Source organism: Rhodamnia argentea, chromosome 8, assembly GCF_020921035.1.
Source record: "Rhodamnia argentea isolate NSW1041297 chromosome 8, ASM2092103v1, whole genome shotgun sequence".
In the NCBI taxonomy this organism is placed as follows: domain Eukaryota; kingdom Viridiplantae; phylum Streptophyta; class Magnoliopsida; order Myrtales; family Myrtaceae; genus Rhodamnia; species Rhodamnia argentea.
In genome coordinates this window covers 8,540,647-8,562,743 of record NC_063157.1, presented here as the reverse complement: position 1 = coordinate 8,562,743, position 22,097 = coordinate 8,540,647, and the positions used below count along the sequence as shown (strand labels likewise).

General features: G+C 41.0%; 2 long non-coding RNA genes and 8 other non-coding genes across 10 annotated transcripts; 9 read left to right on the top strand and 1 right to left on the bottom strand.

Annotated features, from left to right (window-relative positions):
- Positions 1–2,078: 2,078 nt before the first annotated feature.
- Positions 2,079–2,197, top strand: LOC115736821. Its single transcript, XR_004014939.1, has one exon. It is a non-coding gene; the product is annotated as a U5 spliceosomal RNA (small nuclear RNA).
- A 779-nt stretch (positions 2,198–2,976) lies between these two features.
- Positions 2,977–3,172, top strand: LOC115736830. Its single transcript, XR_004014948.1, has one exon. It is a non-coding gene; the product is annotated as a U2 spliceosomal RNA (small nuclear RNA).
- A 2,412-nt stretch (positions 3,173–5,584) lies between these two features.
- Positions 5,585–5,698, top strand: LOC115736827. The gene has a single exon (XR_004014945.1). It is a non-coding gene; the product is annotated as a U5 spliceosomal RNA (small nuclear RNA).
- A 3,649-nt stretch (positions 5,699–9,347) lies between these two features.
- LOC125316240 lies at positions 9,348–22,022 on the top strand. The gene is made up of 3 exons (XR_007199545.1): positions 9,348–9,671; positions 21,168–21,175; positions 22,012–22,022. It is a non-coding gene; the product is annotated as an uncharacterized LOC125316240 (long non-coding RNA).
- LOC115736829 lies at positions 9,467–9,662 on the top strand. The gene has a single exon (XR_004014947.1). It is a non-coding gene; the product is annotated as a U2 spliceosomal RNA (small nuclear RNA).
- LOC115736825 lies at positions 12,046–12,164 on the top strand. Its single transcript, XR_004014943.1, has one exon. It is a non-coding gene; the product is annotated as a U5 spliceosomal RNA (small nuclear RNA).
- Positions 12,069–16,518, bottom strand: LOC115736576. Its single transcript, XR_004014909.2, has 3 exons — positions 16,507–16,518; positions 14,196–14,199; positions 12,069–12,195 (listed from the first exon to the last, which is right to left on the bottom strand). It is a non-coding gene; the product is annotated as an uncharacterized LOC115736576 (long non-coding RNA).
- LOC115736818 lies at positions 15,085–15,280 on the top strand. The gene has a single exon (XR_004014936.1). It is a non-coding gene; the product is annotated as a U2 spliceosomal RNA (small nuclear RNA).
- Positions 18,226–18,343, top strand: LOC115736824. Its single transcript, XR_004014942.1, has one exon. It is a non-coding gene; the product is annotated as a U5 spliceosomal RNA (small nuclear RNA).
- Positions 21,192–21,305, top strand: LOC115736826. Its single transcript, XR_004014944.1, has one exon. It is a non-coding gene; the product is annotated as a U5 spliceosomal RNA (small nuclear RNA).
- Positions 22,023–22,097: the final 75 nt, after the last annotated feature.

Genomic DNA, 22,097 nt, shown 5'->3' with positions numbered 1-22,097 from the left:
TGGATTGATCGGGTTCGAGATTAACTCATTTATTGCGTTTAGCCCATTTTCGTGCACTACGAATCTCGTGATCTGTGCCCGATTCGACCTATATTGTTAAAACACTTTTCTATTTAATTCAATCAAGGAAAACTCATACTTAATCCGATGTAAGAGTGCGAAATGAACGAGTGCCGGATTGAAGTAGGGCAAATAGAGAATTATGGAGGTGGATTGGGTGTAAGTAAATTGTGAAGCTATTTAACACCCATGTTATTTCGGGTCTTTATCATTTTAAATCTATTTATGACCCACTTATTGATTATAACTAACCCAAATAAGTACAATAACTCATCCCATCAAATATAGGTTAAAATACTGATCTATGAGACTATAACTCATGAAATACCAATGCAAGGTCATCAAATTGATCAACATGTGCTTTTTACATACCCAATACTTTGGAAAGTACACAAAAAACATCTACGATTTTTCACCTCATACTCGCACAAATTCTCACGGATGGAGGACGGACGAAGAGCGGTTCGGAAAGATCTTTAAAGTGAAATTAGAGATGATAATTCCTAGCATGTCAAGCAAGTTCGAAATCACGTCCGAACTATTCCGTAACGATACGACATGACGCGAAAAAAAGATGAATCGCTAGTCATTGAAATAAGTAAGAAAGCTTCCTTCGCATCTTAGTCTTCCATAATGGAATAAGTTTACTATTTTGTCGACTGTCCCGGACAGTACGAATTCAACTTTTGCTTTTCGGGACACAAAATAGGTGACCCACAAAGGCTTCTAGGTGCGGTCTCTGACTCTCTGTCTGTCCGTGATAATTGGGTGCTCGCGGGAGCCAAGCAGCATCATGATGAAGCGAAGAATCCAAAAGAAAGACTGTTCGATCTGTTCAGGTTTATTTTATGCTGAGCGGCTCTGTTCTTATGGTACAATGAGGGCATTGTGGAGTCTTTTATAACTGGCGAAACGGCCCGCAATTCACGGCTCTTTTTCCAAACTGACTCGCTGCCGGCCCGACCCAACCCGACCCGATGGAATTCTCCCTGAGATCCTCGTTAAACTATGGGTTTGTTCGTAAGGATATTAAACTCAATTGAACGGTCTCAATGGGTTGTAAAATCGACTTTCGCAACCGCAGTTCGAGACAGTAAAACAATAAAACTGGACTGAATGGTAAAATCGCAGGGATTTGGTATTTTCTGTGACGGAGTTGACAGAGAAATTGGACCGAACAATTGGGGCTCATGTAAAATAGCAATATCAAGAAATGAGTTTGGCGTCATGTATTTGCCCGAGCGCAACGTGAGATGAGGTTGGATTTGGGCTTTTTGTATGCAAGCAATCGAGGAACAAATTTGGACTTCGCTTTAAGACGGGCTCCAATTGATTGGCTAGTTCGACCCATTTACAATCTCAGACCACGGTGACATTGTTCGCCCTTATTGGAATAGTGATAATGACACAATTTTTATAAAGCGTTTACTTTGCTGTTATAACTTTTCAAGCGATCATTTGAGAATAATAATTTCTAAAAATCAATCATTGTAAAGTGACATCGATCATTTGCATCATAGTAAAATCGTATGTGACACTACTCAGAATAAATAATTCGACGTGACTCGCCGAATATGTCAATACTCAATATATGGATCGAATGGCAGTTTGACAACATTTCTATGGCAGAAAGTGAGAAATCAGATTCAGTTTGCTCCATAGGCCAAACCTTAAAGCCCAAAATCTTCTTCCAGATTGAGAAATTAGGTTTTAAGTTTAATTACTGGAAAAGCTTAGCCCCAAATTGCAGTTTGGGTTCGAATGGATTGTTCAGCGGGGAGGGGCCTCGTCTCATCCTCACGGGGCGGGGATGGGAAATGCGATTTCAGGCCCCGACTCCGCTCATGCCCAGCCCTTCATAGTCCGCTTCTCATTGTGCTCCAACAGAAGTCGATGGACCCAAAAAGGAGCCCAGCCTAGTCCTTGTTAAGGAACGTCCCACATAGGATGAAAGGCAAGAACAGGGGCAACAAGGCCAGCAACAAAATACGAGGTGCAAGAGGGGGGACAAGTCACGCAGCCATGTGGTGAGCACAGAGCGAACTATTCTTTCGCCTTTTACTAAAGAATACCGTGTGCTCGCCACAACAAGTGGCATACGCCTATTTTTGGAGGGGCTTCCTCAACCGAGGGAGCTCCTAAAATTGAAAGTTGAAACGATTTCTCAGCCCTCTTAAAACGAGTAATGTCTCACTTGGGTGCTGTCCTCCTCAGATGGTTCTGGCGACTACCTTATTACCAGCAATGCTCTCTTTAAACCTAACACTTCACTGCCGATAGCCAAATAATATTTACCCTCTTTCACTAACTGCGTATACGTGACTAGTGACTACTTCGAGATTTTTCTTTTTTTTTTTGGGGGTCTGAAAGAGGAGTTGTAGGAGCCTGTTTGTGGAGTTTACCCAGTAGCCAACACCTGAGGCAATGTCGGGCTCAGAGGAAGAGGAAATATATGACTATCTCCAAAGACAACGATGTCACTGACACCAGTTCAAGCTTCAAAATGCAGAACATATGGAGCCATTCAATGAAGCCAACTCCGGTTCAGTTTAATCGGATTCACTCATGCGTGTACAGAGTGGTGTTTTATCTGTCTCTTGGGCTGTCTCGCATGGGTAAGAACGAAAGAGCAGGAGTATTGGGACCATGGATTCTTGCTTCACACCAAGGCTTGCGTTTCTAGTTTTGGTCAAGAGTTTTTACTCGTTCTCTGGCACAGATTTGATTGTGGTTTCTCTAAGCCAAAATCATTAAGCCACTGCAGGTTTTTATCCACGAGCCTTCCAAAGTATGCCATTAATTCTTCTCCTTTTCTGGGACCGCGAAACACTGAGGCTGAGTCCCACATTGGGCGTCCGAAAGGTATCACGCACCAGAGCATGAGACAAAGGAGGAGGCCAGGAGACGTACCAAAGCATACCTTTCTCGGCCTTTTGGCTAAGATCAAGTGTAGTATCTGTTCTTATCAGTTTAATATCTGATACGTGGGCCATCGGTCCACATGATATTAAATTAATTTTTCTAGGGGGAGAGGCCACCACAGTAGCTTGCTACCGGGCCTCTCGCGTGTCGCTCGGGCGTTGCACTATAGCCCTTGCCTGGCGCACCCCACCCAAGCCCAGTCAAAACAGTTTGCTTCTCGGTGTATCGTGTTGTTTAGTGGTTATCTTTTTGGTTTGACACTTAATACGCGATGGTGAAACACTTTTGAGGGTTGTGGTAGCAAAAGACTAGTGATCAGTCTATGTTTCTCGGGTTTATTTGTGCTAAGTTGTTCTGTTCCATTACACGCTGCATTGTTGTCTTTTTATGATGGCGAGAACGTCCACAAATTTATGCCTCCTTTTCGAACCTATCCCATCACCAAAACTACCTACCCCCACAAGACAGATTTTCCCCTAAGATCCTACATTGGTTTTTGGAATTTTCCCTTATTAAAACTATCGATTCTTTTTCCATGAGGATCCGAAATCGGCTGTACAGTGTTCAATGGTTTGCAAATTAAGACTCGAAAGAATCATAAAATCGTGCACATTTTAACCTTTGTCGATCGACAGAGTTAGTCCCAAAATTAAAAAATTGTACCGAGTGCCTACGTTTCACATGAAATAGAGATTCTGTGAAATGAGATCGGTGCCGTGTTTGCCCATACGCTAACATAAGACATGGTCAGATTTGGGCTTTTGTATAAGCTAAATTCAACTCGTTTACCATCTCGGATCATTGAGAAATCCAATCGCCCTTTCCCGGGATGAGAAAGGCCCGTAACATATTTTAATTAAAGGAGAAATGAGGGCGCTCACTTGATGCAATAATCTTTTAAGCGATCATTTAATTGTGACAATTTCTAAAAATCGATTTTCAAGTGACATCAGCCACTTGGGCCGTCAGAAAATCTCATGTGCTGTTATTTTAGAATAAATTAGGGAGGGAGGAACTATGGGCGCCCAGCAGTCGGCGAGAGAGAAGATAATGATGATGGTGGCGGGGGCCACCAAAGCAGGAAGGTAGCCAATGTGGTGTCCAAAGTAAAGCATTGATTTTGGTTTACAATGGAAAAGAGTGGTTAGAGTTTGGATCGACTGAATGATTAGTCCCAAGTTCTCAAATTGGGGGCAAGAAAAAGTTTCAAGGACATCGCAACGGAACATTTTCGGTTTGAAAGTTTTAACACTTAAATGATCGTTTGGAAAGTTATAACACCAAAGAGAGCACTTCCGACTACAAACATGATTTTCCCAAGCAATTATTTTCTCTCCTTATGCATTCTAAAACCTTACTTTTATGCTTCTTCCCTCATGGGTCATAGGCCAACCTTCAACGTATGGAGAAATTATATTAGATTTTGAAGTTGACAAAACTTTTATATTATCCTAAAAAGATTGTGAAATACTCTAAGGACACTTCTTGAATATATCAGTATGCCTTATGTATTTAATATGCTAAATGCCTATATTCCGATAGAAGCAGGTTTCGTGGAGAGATGCAGGCTCACTCAAGTTATAATCAATTATTTGTGGCGAGATATATTTTGGATCTTCAAATGATTCTCATTAATTTTTATAAACTTATTCTTAATTGATTGACCAACAATCTAAAAGGTACTCTCATAACTTTTCATACGAGGAATTGTCATTGTTTGGCAATTACCTTTGATTTGTGGATTCAAGGGTTTGATTGTATGGGCAAACAAATCATTTCATTTCTTGGTTTTTCAACCTCAATGGCTACGTTTTGACCAAAAAAAAAGAAAAACTCAACTGCAACATGATCTTTATTCGTCAATTTGTGAACGGCTAGTTCGAAGATTGATCGATGTTGTTCTATCCAGCGGGAAGCTTGGTTAATGAGGAGTATATAAGGAACAAATTCTTTTTATGATGGTGAATGTCCCACAAATTCATGACTCCTTTTCAAACCACCCACCCACCACAAAAAAAAAAAATTAAAAAAAAATAAGGAACTCTAACCCAACCTGACAGGAATTTCCGCAAGATCCTCAATTGGATTTTGGAAAATTTCGTTGTTAAAACTACAATTTTTTTTTTGTAAGAGTCCGAAATCGGTTGAACAATCTTTTTGTAAAATTGCTTTAAGTTTGCGATTTAAGATGGTAAAATTGGAAAGGTTGTGCAGATTTTGATCCTCGTCCATCGACAAAGTTAGTCCAATAGTTAGAAAAAATCGAACCGAATAAATGGGGCTCATACGAAATAGCGATTTCGAAAAGTGACTTCAAGAAGATAAATAGATTAATTTACCACCCACTTAATTTAAACTTAAAGTAAAATTAAAAAAAAACCATATGTTATTCAGTGAGTAATACGAACACATTATATTATAAATGAAGTAGTATTGAGTTTGCAATTCTTTAGTAGTTATAAAACACGAATAAGCGTAAAAAGTAATGAAAAGAGCTTCCACTAATTCTTCTTGAGGAGCGACCCACATGGGATGAAAGGCAAGAACATGGTCAGCAAAGCCAATAACAAAAGACGAGGTCATAGGATCAGGGAAACCACGCAGCCATGTGATGAGCACAGAGCGAACTATTCTTTCGCCTTTTACTAAAGAATACCGTGTGCTCGTCACGATAAAATGGCATACGCCTATTTTTGGAGGAGCTTCCTCAATCTGAGAGAGCTCCTAAAATTTAGAGTCGAAATGATTTCTGGATTCAGTTTTTTGAGAGCACTGCCCTGCTGTTGAATCAGTCTCAAGTCTTTTAACCATTGTCAACCTATTTATGTAATTTCGCCTTGCCGAGAGGAAGAGGAATATGCGACTATCTCCATTTCGCCGTTTGCTAAAGAACCATGACTGATCGAAATTGTTTCTTGCTATTGCTGTCCTAACAAGGAAAAATGAATGACTCCGGTTCAGTTTGATTGGACGATGGGTTCCCGCTTCACACCAAGCCTTGCATTTCTAGTTTCCGAGTGTCGGCTTGTTCTCTGCCTCATCGTAATTAAAATGGATTTGTGTTTTGATCGCCACCGACTAACAAACAACACACAGAAAGATTGTTCTCCTAACCCAAGTGAAGTGACTGCAAAATCTTTCTTGCAAGGACGGGATTCGAACTATGAACCAAAATCCGTATGCTGCCGTCTCCGACCCCGCCAACATGTTCTGTTTCAATCCTCTCTTATGCCAACTCCACTGGAGGTTTTCATGAGTCTTCCAAGTCTGCTATTCTTCATTGAGAAACCTATGAAAAGGAGTCCCACACAGGGAAGAATAACTGTTGGTGAATGGCTGTTAGGTTGTAGCTGAAGGAGCCAAGCAAACATCATTGCTGAAGCGAAGAATTCAAAAGACTAGTGATCTGCCTGTGTTTTTCGGGTTTATTTGTGCTATGTGGTTCTATTCTATTATACATTCTGCATTGGAGTCTTTTTTTTCCTTTGGTCGGAACATTGGAGTCTTTTTTACGATGGTGATTGTCCCGCAAATTCATGTCTCCTTTTCAAACCTACGCACCACAACAACAACCTAAACCCTATCCGACGGAAATTTCCCAAAGATACTGTACTGGATTTTGGAATTTTTTGTTATTAAAGCTACGGTTCTTTTCGTAAGGATCCGAAATCGGGTGAACTGTAAAATCGTGGTCTGTTTTATTTATTTATTTATTTAAATTTTTGACCATTGACAGAGTTAGTCCACGAAAAAATTGGACCAATTAACTGGGGCTCACATGAAATATCGATTACTGAAAATGACTTCCGTATCATATCTACACGAGCAGTACGTGAAGTCAGATTTTGGTTTTGTAGTCAAGCAATGCCTCTCTTGTTTCTCGTTTCTCGTCTCTCTTTTGCGATTTCTTTACAATACTGAATGGTCCTTGGCCAGGTTGGAATTCAACAAGAGGCCACTGACGAGACAATTTCTTGATTTTGAGAATGCAAAATGGCATTTCATCTCGCCCTTAATTTTTGGTTGTTTTGGTTCCCATGTTATATCTTTGACTGGATTAGGGAGAAGGTAGTGGCAAATGGTCCCTCTGTTCTAGGATTAAAATCCCTTCGATGGGTAAATTGAGAAAGATGTCCGCAGTTTAGTTTTGGGGTCCACCATTATCTTTGATTCTTGCTGCTAGCATTTGCACCAGTTCTCAGAGGAAACGTCCGGCACTGTTCTTGATAAAGGTTGGATTGGAGGCTCTAATGGAGCCAGAGCATGGGTATAAGCTGGGAGATCCATACTTATCAGAGACGGCATTGATACAATTTCGATGAATGTTTTGAGGCAAACGGATTTGCCTATTTGCTTTTAAGGAATTCAGCTTTCAATGTCCAAGGAAGTATGAAGTTCAGTGGTCTACTTTTTTTGTTTATCACCAGGTGAAAAGAGTTCTCATATCAGGGGGAAAATTTTATGTCTCACCTTGACAGAATCACATGTTCTAGCTAGGTACTTCTTTTCACAATGTTGTCACGTTGTAAGGCCTTAATTGCCATCAGTGTTCCCTTTTCTTTCAATCATGTTGTTAACTAGACTAGAGAACGGTGTATGTCATCTGTTCCCTTCCTCAAATAGCAATGATGCAGATGCAAACTCTTTGGCGGCCTTTCTTTTCTCTGTTTTGATACGATTTTGACAGATTAGCGGATTTAATTGGGACCAGTTGCGTGTGGAAGGAAGCAAGAAAAGTTTTTTCTAGTGAAAGCAAAGTTTTTGTTAACATCTGATGCGCACAAACTTGATCCATGGACTGGGTGATTGCGTTGTGAATTCTCTTAACTTCAGAAGTAGTGGTCTCTCTCTGCCTCTCTCGTTGATGCATCTATCAGAAGTAAATGGCTGAATAAGAGTTCCCACGGCAATGACTCAGAAAACTTCTGGAGATGTAAAGGAAACAGTTTCCTTCATAACTGTTTTCCAACTTACCGAGCAACACGTATGAGAGAGTCGGCTGCGTTTCGATGCTTTTGTGAGAGATTCAGACATCGCGAAACCTTGAAGTAGAAACTGGAATAAGTCTCCACATCATAAATTTGAACTTTAGACAGATATCTCAAAGGAAAGCCTTGGAGCCATGCGTGCTTATGGATGATTTCAGCCCACTTGCTTGGCGGAAGTTTTCCTCTTCAGTTCCAATCCCAGGAGTTCAACACTGACAGTCTGAATCTCTTTCGAAACAGTGGAAATCGAGTCCGCCACGATTTTATGCTCAGTGATTATCCGAACTATTGCCGCGTTCTTCAACTCGAGGTGGCTAACAACTTCGGGGCCAAGATTGGAGCCGAGAAACTGTTCATCGATGTCTTGCACAACCGGCGACTTGGAATCTGAGATTGCAAATGCCCTCCTCTCTTCTTGAGTTCTCTCAACTCTTCCTTCATAGACAAATACTTGTCCTTCTTGGCCTGAAGATCTCTGACAAAATTGATAGCCAGCTCAGCAATCCGGTATTTCTTTTCGCTTTGAATTTGGAACGAGGCTATTAGCATCCAGATATTGAACTAGCTGTACTTAGCTATGCAAATGTTTCCACCCCGACGTATCAGCATGCTCACAAGTCATTCCAAGTTTTCCGGTTATGGATTCTGTTCCTTAAGCACAATATTTTTCTGTTGGATTAGTCTGGAGTCTTAACCATTGTTCAATCGACCACGTTCGACCACGCCAGAATCCCTAACCCTGCATTGCTGAGCACCAAATGATACCCTCTTTGATTAACAGGGTGTACGTGACTAACTTGGAGTTGAAAGATCTTAAAACCGGAGAGAGCCTATCTATGGAGTTTTTCCTTTGGTGAAAAGTAGCCAACACCTGTGGCATGTTCTTTCTCATTCACTACAGAGTTGTGACTGTGCGCTTGCATTCCTTGTAACTTTCAGGCTTGAAAACTGGACTATTAGCTTCAAATCAACGCTATCATTGGACCAGTTCAGGCTTCAAAATGCACAACATATGGAGCCATTGAAAGAACCAACTCCGGTTCATTTTAATCGGCTTTACTTATTCATACATAGAGTAGTATCCTGTCTTCTCTTGGGCTCTCTCACATGGGTAACGACAAAAGAGCAGGAGTAATAGGACCCTGGATTCTTGCTTCACACCAAGCCTTGCGTTTCTAGTTTCCGAGTGTCGGCTTTATCTGTGTCTCGTCATAAGCCAGACGGATTGGTGTTCAATCGCGACCAACTAACAAAAAACACAAAGATGGATTGCTCTTTTAAGCCAAGTGACTGCAAAACCTTTCTTGTAAGGTGGGGGATTCGAATTCTGAATCAAGATCAGTATGCTGCCGGTTTTTATGAGCCTTCCAAGTCTGGTATTGTTCTCCTTTTTCGCGAAGAAGAACCATGAAAGGAGAAGTCCCACACAGGGAGCAGGAAAAGAATCACGGGCCAGAGCAGGAGACAAAAGAGGAGGCTAGACAGCGTTTCAAAGCATACCTTTCTCGGCCTTTTGGCTAAGATCAAGTGTAGTATCTGTTCTTATCAGTTTAATATCTGATACGTGGGCCATCGGTCCACATGATATTAAATTAATTTTTGTAGGGGGAGAGGCCATCACGGTAGCTTGCTACTGGGCCTCTCGCGAGTCGCTCGGGCGTTGCACTACAGCCCTTGCCTGGCGCACCCCACCAAAGCCCAGTCAAAACTGTTTGCTTGTCGGTGTATTGTGTTGTTCAGTCGCCATCTTTTTGGTTTGCCACTTGATACGCGATGGTAAAATGCCTTTGAGAGTGCGGTAGCAAAAGACTATCTGCTTCTCAGTGTATTATACTGCTCGGTCTATGTTTCTCGGGTTTATTTGTGCTGAGTTCTGTTCCATTACACGCTGCGTTGTTGTCTTTTTGTGATGGTGAGAATGTCCCACAAGATTTATGCCTGCTTTTCGAACCCATCCCACCACCAAATCTACCTACCACCACAAGACAGATTTTTCCCTAAGATCCTAAATTGGTTTTTGGAATTTTCCCTTATTAAAACTATCGATTCTTTTTCCATCAGGATCCGAAATCAGCTGAACAGTGTTCAATGGTTTGCAAATTAAGACTCCAAAGAATCATAAAATCGTGCACATTTTGATCTTTGTCGATCGACAGAGTTAGTCCCAAAAATAAAAAAAATTCGACCGAGTAACTTGGGCTCACATGAAATAGAGATTCCGTAAAATGAGATCTGTGCCGTATTTGCCCGTACGCTAACATAAGACGTAGTCAGATTTGGGCTTTTGTATAAGCTAAATTCAACTCATTTATCTTATTAGATCATTGAGAAATCCAATCGCCCTTCTTAGGATGAGAAAGGCTCGTAACATATTTTAATTAAAGGAAAAATGAGGGCGCTCACTTGATGCAATAATCTTTAAGCAATCATTTAATTGTGACAATTTCTAAAAATCGATTTTCAAGTGACATCAGCCACTTTAGTCGTCAGAAAATCTCATGTGCTGTTATTTTAAAATAAATTATGGAGGGAGGAACTATGGGCGCCCAGAACTTGACGAGAGAGAAGATAATGATGACGGTGATGGGGTGGCGGGGGCCACCAAAGCAGGAAGGTAGCCAATGTGGTGTCCAAGTGAAGCATTGACTTTGGTTTGCAATGGAAAAGAGTCGTTAGAGTTTGGATCGACCACATGATTAGTCCCAAATTCTCAAATTGGGGGCAAGAAAAAGTTTCAAGGACATTGCTATGGAACATTTTCGTTTTAAAAGTTTTAGCACTTAAATGATCATTTGAAAAGTTATAACACCAAAGAGAGCACTTCTGACTACAAACTTGATTTTCCCAAACAATTATTTTCTTTCCTTATGTATTCTAAAACCGTACTTTTATGCTTCTTCCATAGGCCAACCTTCGGCGTATGGAGAAATTATATTAAATTTTGAAGTTGCCAAAACTTTTATATTATCCTAAAAAGACTACGAAATACTTTGAGGACACTTTATGAATATATAATTATGCCTTATGTATTTAATATGCTAAATGCTTATATTATTATAGAAGCAGGTTTCGTGGAGAGAAGTAGGCTCACTCAAGTTATAATCAATTATTTGTGGCAGATGTATTCTAGATCTTCAAGTGATTCTCATTAATTGTTATAAACTTATTCTTAATTGATTGACCAACAAGCTAAAAGATATTCTCGTAACTTTTCATACGAGGAATCGTGATTAATTGGCAATCACCTCGTACATAATTACCTTTGATTTGTGGATTCAAGGATTTGATTATATGGGCAAACAAATCCTTTCAAATCTTGGCTTTTCAACCTCAACGGCTATGTGATTTTTTCATCATTTTGTAAACAGCTAATTTGAAGATTGAATGGTGTTCTTCACGGGAAGCTTGGTTAACGAGGAGTATATAAGGAACAAATTCTTTTTATGATGGTGAATGTCCCACAGATTCATGGTTCCTTTTCAAACCACCCACGCACCACCAAAAAAAAAAAAAAAGGAAATCTAACCCAACCTGACGGGAATTTCCGTAAGATCCTCAATTGGATTTTGGAAAATTTCGTTGTTAAAACTACAAATTTTTTTCGTAAGAGTCTGAAATCGGTTGAACAATCTTTTTGTAAAATTGGTTTAAGCCCGCGATTTAAGATGGTAAAATTGGAAAGATTGTGCAGATTTTGATCCTAGTCCATCAACAGAGTTAGTCCAATAGATAGAAAAATTGAACCAAATAAGTGGGGCTCAGATGAAATAGTGATTTCGAAAAGCGAGTTTAGCGGCATAGATAGAATAATTTACCACCCATTTAATTTAAACTTGAAGTAAAATAAAAAAACGATATGTTATTCAGTGAGTAATACGAACACAGTATATTATAAATGAAGTAGTATTGAGTTTGCAATTCTTTAGTAGTTGTAAAACACGAATAAGCGTAAAAAGTAATGAAAAGAGCTTCCACTAATTCTTCTTGAGGAGCGTCCCCCATGGGATGAAAGGCAAGAACATGGTCAGCAAAGCCAATAACAAAAGACGAGGTCATAGGATCAGGGAAACCACGCAGCCATGTGATGAGCACAGAGCGAACTGTTCTTTCGCCTTTTACTAAAGAATACCGTGTGTTCGTCACGATAAATGGCATACGCCTATTTTTGGACGGGCTTCCTCAAACTGAGGGAGCTCCTAAAATTGATAGTTCAATTTCTAGTTTTCTGAGTTTTTTGCTTGTTTTCCTGCCTCATCGTAAGTGAATGGATTAAGTCTTCAATCACCACCAAAAAGCAGACGGCAACACAGAACCAGTGTATTCTGTGTTTTCTAAAGCCAAAGCGACTGCAAAAGCTTCCTTATGAGGGGTTGGATTCGAACTCCGCACCAAAATCGGTATATTCTGTGTTTCCATCCTCTCCACTGACGTTTCCAGGAGTCTTCCAGGTTCTGCTATTAACTATTCTTCTTTTGTGGGACGTGAAACAGTTAAAATGAATTTGCTTCACTAATATTTTTCTATCGTTGCAGCTGTGGCTTAAGCATATATTTGGTTTGTTAGTTAGTACGAGAAGATGATGCTAATTAATGGTATTTTGACTAACTCTTGTGAGTTTCTCTTTCTATTCAAAACATTTGGCTTTAATGGCTCATTCCAAAAAACCAAACCTTGTTTACCGATGCCTCTCTCATTTCTCGTTTCTCTTTTGCGATTTCTTGACAATACCGAATGGTTTGGCAGGGTTGGAAATCAACCAGAGGCCACTGAAGAGACAAATTTTGCAATTTTGAGAAACTGTCTTTTATCTCAGCCACTTCTGCAAAAGGTATTCGATCTCGTCCTTAAGTTTTTGGTCATTCTGGTTCCCATGTTATATCTTTGACTGAATTAGGGAAAGTAGTGGTAAATGGTTTCTCTGTTCTTGGATTAAAATCCCTTAGATGGGTACATTGAGAAAGATGTCTGCAGTTTCGTTTTGGGGTCCACCATTATCTTTGATTCTAGCTGTTAGCATTTGCACCAGTTCTCAGACGAAACGTCCGACATTGTTCTTGGTAAAGGTTGGATTGGATGCTCTAATGGAGCCAGAGCACGGGTACAAGCTGGGAGGTCAATACTTATCAGAGACGGCATTGATACAATTTCGATGAATGTTTTGAGATAAACGGATTTGCCTATTTTCTTTTAAGGAATTCAGCTTTCACTGTCCAAGGAAGTATGCAGTTCAGTGGTTTAATTTTTTGGCTTATCACCAGGTGAAAAGAGTTCTCATATCAGGCGGAAAATTTTATGTCTCACCTTGACAGAATCACATGTTCTAGCTAGGTACTTCTTTTCACAGTATTGTCATGTTGTAAGGGATTAATTGGGGATAAGTACATTATCAGTGCCATAACTGTCAAAACGTTCACTTAAGTGCCATAACTTTCAAAAATCATTCACTTGAGTACCATCGCTGACGTGGACGCCGGAAAAGCTGACTTGGCAAGCCGGAAAGCTGACGTGGCATGCCGAAAAGCTGACGTGGATGCCAGAAAAGTTGACGTAGCACTTAAGTGAACGATTTTTGAAAGTTATGGCACTTAAGTAAACGATTTGTAAAAGTTATGACACTCAAAGTGAATGTTTTGAAAGTTATGACGTTCAAGTTAACATCGTACACAAGTTATGGCACTCACGGTGTACTTATCTCGCTTAATTGCGATCAATGTCCCTTTTCTTTCAATCATGTCGTTGACTAGAGTGCAACTCAATACCTTCTTTTCCATTTTCCTCTTTCCAGGGTTGATTTTCTCTAAGTTGAGATTTGGCTGGATCATGAGTATCCATGCCATACCTCACAAATCATGTGAGAAAAATCCAGCCTTCAGACCTCTATGGTGATTGCTGTCTAAGAGAGTCCTCCTGCGGTACAGCCATTAACATAATCCTTTAATAGATGGTCACTCAACTGTAACAGTTACGGGATGAGGAAACTGATTGAAGTGTCTTTGAGACAGACAATTGTTTTGTGTGGACATAAGTCATCGTTCTGCGAATCTGTGGTAGCACGTGAACAAATAACAAGTTGCTTTTCCTGTTTTGTTGACATTGCAGTTCTCTCTTTTGTCCTGCCAGTTGGTAGTAATCATCTTTTACTAGATTATAAGACAGTATGCCATTACTGCAGAATCTTGAAACTACTTGTTGAATTTTCAGATTTCCAGGATGTTTAAAGAGTACCTCACTGCTTCTGATGTGTTGCACTCTCTTGAGTATCTTCGACTGGGAGCTCAAGTTACCCTGGATAAACTCAAAGCTGGAAGCGTTTTGCGCCAGTGTGGCATCATAATTGTGCCCAAGGTTGGTGCTTGTTCAATTTGCTTACCAAATGTTTGGCTACATAAAGCCTTTCGCATGTGCATTGCGGTGTCACACGCTCGGCCACCTTGGCTCATGCTGGGCAATGTTGGGTCGTTCCTGGTTGGTCAACTCGGGTCGCTCGTTGGCCACGGTGCATGGTTCATGCTCGTATCACGGCCTTGCTCGTAAGGCGTGTCATGACCTGTCCTGGTACGAGAATTTTGTTCGGCCGTGATACTATCTTGGAGTTTGTAAGAGCTTTAAAACCCTGGAGAGCCTATTTATGGTGTTTTTCCTTGCTGAACAAAGCAGCCAACACCTGTCATAATGTCGGGCTTAGAGGAGAAGAAAATGTGACAATCCATATGTCATCCCTTCGCCTCCCGCGACGAAAGAGCAGGAGTAATACGACCCTGGATTCTTGCTTCACACCAAGCCTTGCGTTTTTAGTGTCCAAGTGTCGGCTTTTTCTCTGCCTCGCCATAAGCCAGATGGATCGGTGTTCAATCGCGACCAACTAACAAAAAACACAAAGATCGATTGTTCTTTTAAGCCAAGTGACTGCAAAAACTTTCTTGTAAGGCTGGGGGATTCGAATTCTGAACCAAGATCAGTATGCTGCCGGTTTTTATGAGCCTTCCAAGTCTGGTATTGTTCTCCTTTTTCGCGAAGAAAAACCATGAAGAGGAGGAGTCCCACATAGGGAGCAGGAAAAGAATCACGGGCCAGAGCAGGGGACAAAACAGGAGGCTGGAAAACATTTCAAAGCATACCTTTCTCGGCCTTTTGGCTAAGATCAAGTGTAGTATCTGTTCTTATCAGTTTAATATCTGATACGTGGGCCATCGGTCCACATGATATTAAATTAATTTTTGTAGGGGGAGAGGCCGTCACAGTAGCTTGCTGCTGGGCCTCTCGCGCGTCGCTCGGGCGTTGCACTACAGCCCTTGCCTGGCGCACCCCACCCAAGCCCAGTCGAAAACTATTTGCTTCTCAGTGTATTATGTTGTCCAGTCGTTATCTTTTTGGTTTGCTGCTTAATAGGCGATGGTGAAACACTCAGGGGGTGGTGGCAAAAGACGTTCAGTCTATGTTTCTCGGGTTTATTTGTGCTAAGTTGTTCTGTTCCATTGCACACTGTGCATTGGTGTCTTTTTATGATGGTGACAATGTCTCGCAAATTCATGTCTCCTTTTCGAGCCCACCCACCACAAAAACAACCTCAACCTCACGCGACCGAATTTTCCATAAGATCCTTAAATTGGTTTTTGGAATTTTCACTTATTAAAACTAGGGTTCTTTTTTATAAGGATCCGAAATAGGCTGAATAGTGTTCGACGATTCACCGATATTGGGCCTATAAAATTAAGACTCGATAGAGTCATAAAATCGTGCGCATTTTGATCTTTTTCCATCAAGAGAGTTAGTCCCAAAAACAAAAAAATTGGATCATGTAATTGGGGTTCACATGACATAAGAGATTCCGAAAAACGAGGTCGGTGTCGTGTTTGCCCAAATGCTACATAAGATGAAGTCGGATTTGGGCTTTTGTATACAAGCGATTGATGAATGAATTTGGATTTTATTTTAAGATGGGTTTCGATAAATAAGCTAAATTCAGCCCATTTACCGTCTCGGATAATTGAGAAATATGCTCACTCTTCCTAGAATGACACACGCCATAACTCTTTTTAAATAAAGGAGAAATGACGACACTCATTTGGTGCTATAATCTTTTAAGTGATCATTTAAATGGGACAATTCATAAAAATCGATCATTTTCAAGTGCCATCAGCCACTTGTGTCGTGACAAAATCTCATGTAGCATTATTTTAGAATAAATAATGAAGGGAGGAATGATGGGTGCCAAGGACTTAGAGAGAGAGAGAGAGAGAGAAGATAATAGTGATGGCGATGGGGGTGGGGATGGCGAGGGGCCACCAAAGTAGGAAGGCAGCCAATGTGGTATTCCAAGTGAAGCATTGATTTAGGTTTATAATTGAAAAGAGTGGTTAGAGTTTGGATTGACAACATGATTAGTTCCAAATTCTCAAATCGGGGGCAATAAAAAGCTCGAAGGATATCGCTATCAAATATTTTCGTTTCTAAAAGTTTTGACACTTAAGTGATTGTTTGAAAAGTTATAACAGTAAAGTGAGCACTTCTGACGGCAAACATGATTTTTCCAAACAATTATTTTCTCTCCTTACGCACTTCTTCCCTCGTGGGTCATGGGCCAACCTTCGTAGGGATGAGCGGTTCCAAATTCCAAGTAGGTTCTAGGTGGAACCCGAAACTTACTCGCTAGAACAGGTTCCTCATTTTTTAAAACTTGAAACCTACTCTGTACACCATGAAACCTAGAACCTACCCCGTCACGGGTTTCGGGGTATCCGGAAAACTGGAACCCGTAACTTGCCTAAATAACTCCCATTGCATCAAAACAGAAGACATTCATATAGACAATATTATTGAAACAATGAACTTAACGAAAAAAATTCAAGATGTCGAATTACATAACAATATGTATGATTCAGCATAAATGGTGGCTATCAAGAATTCAAGATTCAAAAACCTGCTGAAGCAAAAGGGTCCAAAGTGCCCTAGCCTAATGGGAAGCTGAATGAAGTCAATCCGACCATATAATGTATAAGTCATCGAAAAAACAAAAAAGCACATTTTTTTTTCACTGTAACGCCTAGCCCACCCTGCAGCCCTATATTTTGCTTCTCTCTCTGTCTCTCTTCTCTTTACTCTTATCATTTTTCTCAGCTCGACCTTCTTCGCAACGACACCATGGCCTATCATTTCTTGAATGCACTAATTATAAATTGAAAACCAAAAGATGGACATTCAAATAGGCGAACAGCAATAGAAGTGAGCCAATCTAACAACAGAGATCTAGAACAAAGCTATCATGGCAAGGCAGTCATGTTCGATAGATTATGGGACAGGGATCTACAAGAAAGTTGGATGGGGCATTTTGTTTCGAACAGATTATGGACCGACACATGCTTGAACATGGAAGTCTGAACTTTCTGTTCCGACTACAATCAAAACAACGCATATACATTACCTGATTTATAGAAGTTGATGAAGCTGCGATGGATGGTTGCCAGTGGACGAGAGGTCGTGCGACCGGCGAAGGTGAAAATTGGGGATCTCGGGGAGGAAAAGTGAGAACTGGAAAAGGAGAGAGCTTTGCCGGAGAGGGACAGTCGGCGGTGATGGAACCGGTGGACGGGAGGTCGCACGCTAGGTTGACGGTTGCAGGGGACAGAAGGTCGTGAGGTCGCGAGGTCTCAAGTATTTCATGAATCACGAATGAGCCGCAACACTGTCTCACCGTGCTCTCCAAGTCTTTTTGTGTTTTCACGTTTTGTAACTTCTGTTAGGTTTAGTCCAGGGTTTTCAGGTTCCGATTTCGGTTCCGGTTCCAGTTCCGGTTCCGGTTCCACTAAGAACCGGGAACCGGAACCGGAACCTGCAGTTCCTGAAAAAGTAGAACGGGGAACCGGACCCTGGTTCATTAAAACTTAGAACCAGACCGGGAACCGGCAAATCGAAACCGGAACCGGAACCTGCTGTTCCTGAAAAAGTAGCATTGGGAACCGGACTGGGAACCGGCAAACCGAAACCAGAACCTGAAACCCTGGACTAAACCTAACAGAAGTTACAAAACGTGAAAACAGTATGTTGTTAAGTATATAATACAAACACATCAATATCAAGTTTGCAATTCTACAATAGTATAATACTTATAAAAAACGTGTAAAAGCTTAAAAGGAATGAACCTCAAAGGCCCTGCGCCAGTTCTTCTTATGGAACGTCCCACATGGGATGAAAGGCAAGAACATGGGCAGCAAGGCCAGTGCCAAAAGACGAGGTCGTAGGATTGGGGAAATCACACAGCCATGTGATGAGCACAGAGCGAACTATTCTTTCGCCTTTTACTAAAGAATACCGTGTGCTCGTCACGATGAATGGCATATGCCAATTTTTGGCGGGGCTTCCTCAAACTGGGGGAGCTCCTAAAATTCGGAGTTAAAATGATTTCTAGCCCCTTGAAACGGAGATTTCAAGACATGGATAAATGATTCCACCATGAGATTTAGTGTTTCTGGATTCAGTTATTTTAGTGCCCTGTCGTGCTGTTGAAGTCGTCCCAGGTCTTAACCATTGTCAACCTGTCTATGTAAGTTCTCCTTGCTGAGAGGAAGAGGAATATGTGACCATTTCCATGTGTTCTTTCGCCTTTCGCTAAAGAGCCATGATCGGGCGCTCGCAATCCTTGCAACTTTCGGGCCCGAAAATCAGACTATTAGCTTCAAACCAATTGTTTCTTGCAGCTGCTGTCCTAAGAAGGAAAGATGAACGACTCCGGTTCAGTTTAACAGGACGATGGGTTCTTGCTTCACACCAAGCCTTGCATTTCTAGTTTCTGACTAGCAAACAACACACTGAAAGATTGCTCTTCTAAGCTAAGTGAAGTGACTGCAAAAACTTTCTTGTAAGGACGGGATTCGAACTCTGAACCAAAATCCGAATGCTGCCGTCTCGACCCCCGCCAACATGTTCTGTTTCAATCCCGCAAATTCATGTCTCCTTTCAAACCCACCCACCACAACAACAACCTAAACCCGACCCGACGGAAATTTCCCTGAGATCCTAAATTGGCTTTTGGAATTTTTCGTTATCAAAGCTACGGGTTTCATTTGTAAGGATCTGAAATCGGTTGAACAGTCTCTGATGATTTGTAAAATTGCTTTAAGCTGTTGCGGTTTAAGAAGGTAAAATTGGTAAGACCGGATAGGATCGTGCGGTTTTCGATTTTTGTCCATTGACAGAGTTAGTCCCGCAAAAAATTGGACCAAATAACTGTGGCTCGCATGAAATATTTATTACTAAAAATTAGTTCCATGTCGTATTTGCTCAAGCAGTACATGAGATTAAGTCAGATTTGGGTTTTGTTATTCACGCAATTAAGGAATCAATTCATACTTCGGTTTAAGATGGGATCTGATAGGTAGGCTTATTTCAACCCATTTCCCATATTGGACCGCTGGAAAATTGGTCGCCCTGTTTGGGATGATAAAGATCCATATCACTGTTCAAAGAAAGGAGAAGTGGACAACAACAGTGCCATAATTTTCAGGCTCAAAAACTGGATTATAAGCTTCAAATCATCGTTATCACTGGGACCAGTTCAGGCTTCAAAGTGGAGCAATTGTTTCTTGCAACTGCTGTACCAATTAAAAAGAATGAACAAACTGACAGTTCATTTCACCCGGCCGGCCTATTCATATGTAGAGTAATATCTGATCATCTATTGGGCTCTCTCGCATGGGTTCTTGCTTCGAACCAAGCCTTGCGTTTCTAGTTTTTGAGTTTTTACTTGTTCTCTTGCACAGATTTGATTGTGCTCTCTCTAAGCCAAAGTGACGGCAAATGCTCACATTGAGAAAGATGTCTACGGCTTTCGTTTTGGGGTCCCCCATAATCTTTGATTCTAACTGTGAGCATTTGATGCTCTAATGGAGCCAGCCTTCAAACCTTTATGGCGATTGCTGTCAAATAGAGTCCTGCTGTGGTGCAACCGATAACATCACCCTTTGATCCTTGACCCCAAAAAAAAAAAAAGAACTTCATCCTTTGATCGGTCGTCACTTGATTGTAACAATAACCAGGTGAGGAAACTGATTGAAGTGTCTTCGAGACTGAAAATTGTTTTATGTCGACATAACCAACTTGTAATTTCCGTGTTTACTACATCGGGCGACTGGCTTTAATTTGATTAAGATTGGTGTTGTGCATAGAGTTAGCCGTTGTGTATGAATAGAGATGGGAGATGAATAATGTCTCCCTGTGTTGGTGTTGGTGAATTACTGTTGAGTTGCAGCTGTAGGAGCCAAGCAAACATCAGGCTGAAGCGAAGATTCCACCAAGCTAGTGCTCTGTCTGTGTTTCGCGGCTTTGTTTGTGCTGAGTGGCTCTGTTCTATCATCCAATGCGCAGTGGAGTCTTTTTATGAAAAAAGAAATCCGGTGAGGTTCAGCTCGCTGGAATCTGGCGAGCTCGAGCCTCACCTGCGGCAGGTCGTCGTGGCCATCGACTAGCAGAAGAAGAAGGGAAAAAAAAAAGAGACAAAAGAAAATAGAAAATTAATTAAAGTTTGAAATTTTTTAAAAAGAAAAAAAATAATTGAAAATTATTAAAAGGAGTGAATGGAGGAAATTGATCTTCCTTACCGAATGGTGGAGAATATTTTCTAGTTAATTTTCAGGTTTCAACCGAACATTGAAAAATGACTTTCTAGGAACCATTTTCCAGAAACACTTCATTTTTTGCGAAACGAACGGAGCCTAAAGCTACAAACTTTTTCTCATGAGGATCCGAAATCAGTTGATCGGTTTGGATGGTTTGCAAAATTGCTTTGAGCTGTCGTTGTTTAGGGTAAAATTGATAAGATAGGACGGACTCGTAAAATCGTGCAGATTTTGATCCTTGTCAATAGACAGAGTTAGTCTTATAGATAGAAAAAATTGGACCGAATAACTGAGGCTGGCATGAAATCTTGATTTCGAATAGTGAGTTCGGCGTCGTAGACCCACTTAATTTAAACTTGAAGTAAAAAAAAAAAAGAAAAAGGAAAAAAATACGTTATTCAGCGAGTAATACAAACACGTGATATCAACGATGAAATAGTGTTGAGTTTGCAATCCTTTGGTAGCTATAAAATACGAATTAAGCATAAAAGCAACGAAAGGAGCTTCTCCTAGTTCGTCCTAAGGAACGTCCCACATAGGATGAAAGGCAAGAACAGGGGCAACAAGGCCAGCAACAAAACACGAGGTGCAAGAGTCTGAAAAGTCACGCAGCCATGTGATGAGCACAGAGCGAACTATTCTTTCGCCTTTTACTAAAGAATACCGTGTGCTCGTCACGATAAAATGGCATACGCCTATTTTTGGAGGAGCTTCCTCAATCTGAGAGAGCTCCTAAAATTGAAAGTTGAAATGATTTCTCTACCCTCTTAAACGTGTAATGTCTCCCTTGGGATTGGACCAAAAAAAAAAAAGAAATGTCTCCCTTGGGCGCTGTCCTCCTAAAAAGGTTCTGGTGACTACCTTATTACCAGCAATGCTCTCTTTAAACCTAACACTGCACTGCTGATCGCCAAATAATATTTACCCTCTTTCACTAACTGCGTATGCGTCACTACTGACTTCTTCGAGATTTTTTTTACTTTTTTTTTGTCTGAAAGAGGAGTTGTAGGAGCCTGTTTGTGGAGTTTACCCAGTAGCCAACACCTGAGGCAATGTTGGGCTCAGAGGAAGAGGAAATATGTGACTATCTCCATATGTTGACTAAAGAAGCGTGACCGTGCGCTCGCAATCCTTGCAACTCTCAGGTCAAGGTCCTAAAACTGGACCAATAGCTTCAAAGACAACGTTGTCACTGAGACCAGTTCAAGCTTCAAAATGCAGGACATAAGGCGCCATTCAATGAAGCCAACTCCGGTTCAGTTTAATTGGATTCACTCATTCGTGTATAGAGTGTGTTTTATCTGTCTCTTGGGCTGTCTCGCATGGGTAAGAACGAAAGAGCAGGAGTATTGGGACCATGGATTCTTGCTTCACACCAAGGCTCGCGTTTCTAGTTTTGGTCAAGAGTTTTTACTCGTTCTCTGGCACAGATTTGATTGTGGTTTCTCTAAGCCAAGTGACTGCAAAAGCTTTCTTGGTAAGGATTGAATTTGAACTCCTAATCAAAATCATTAAG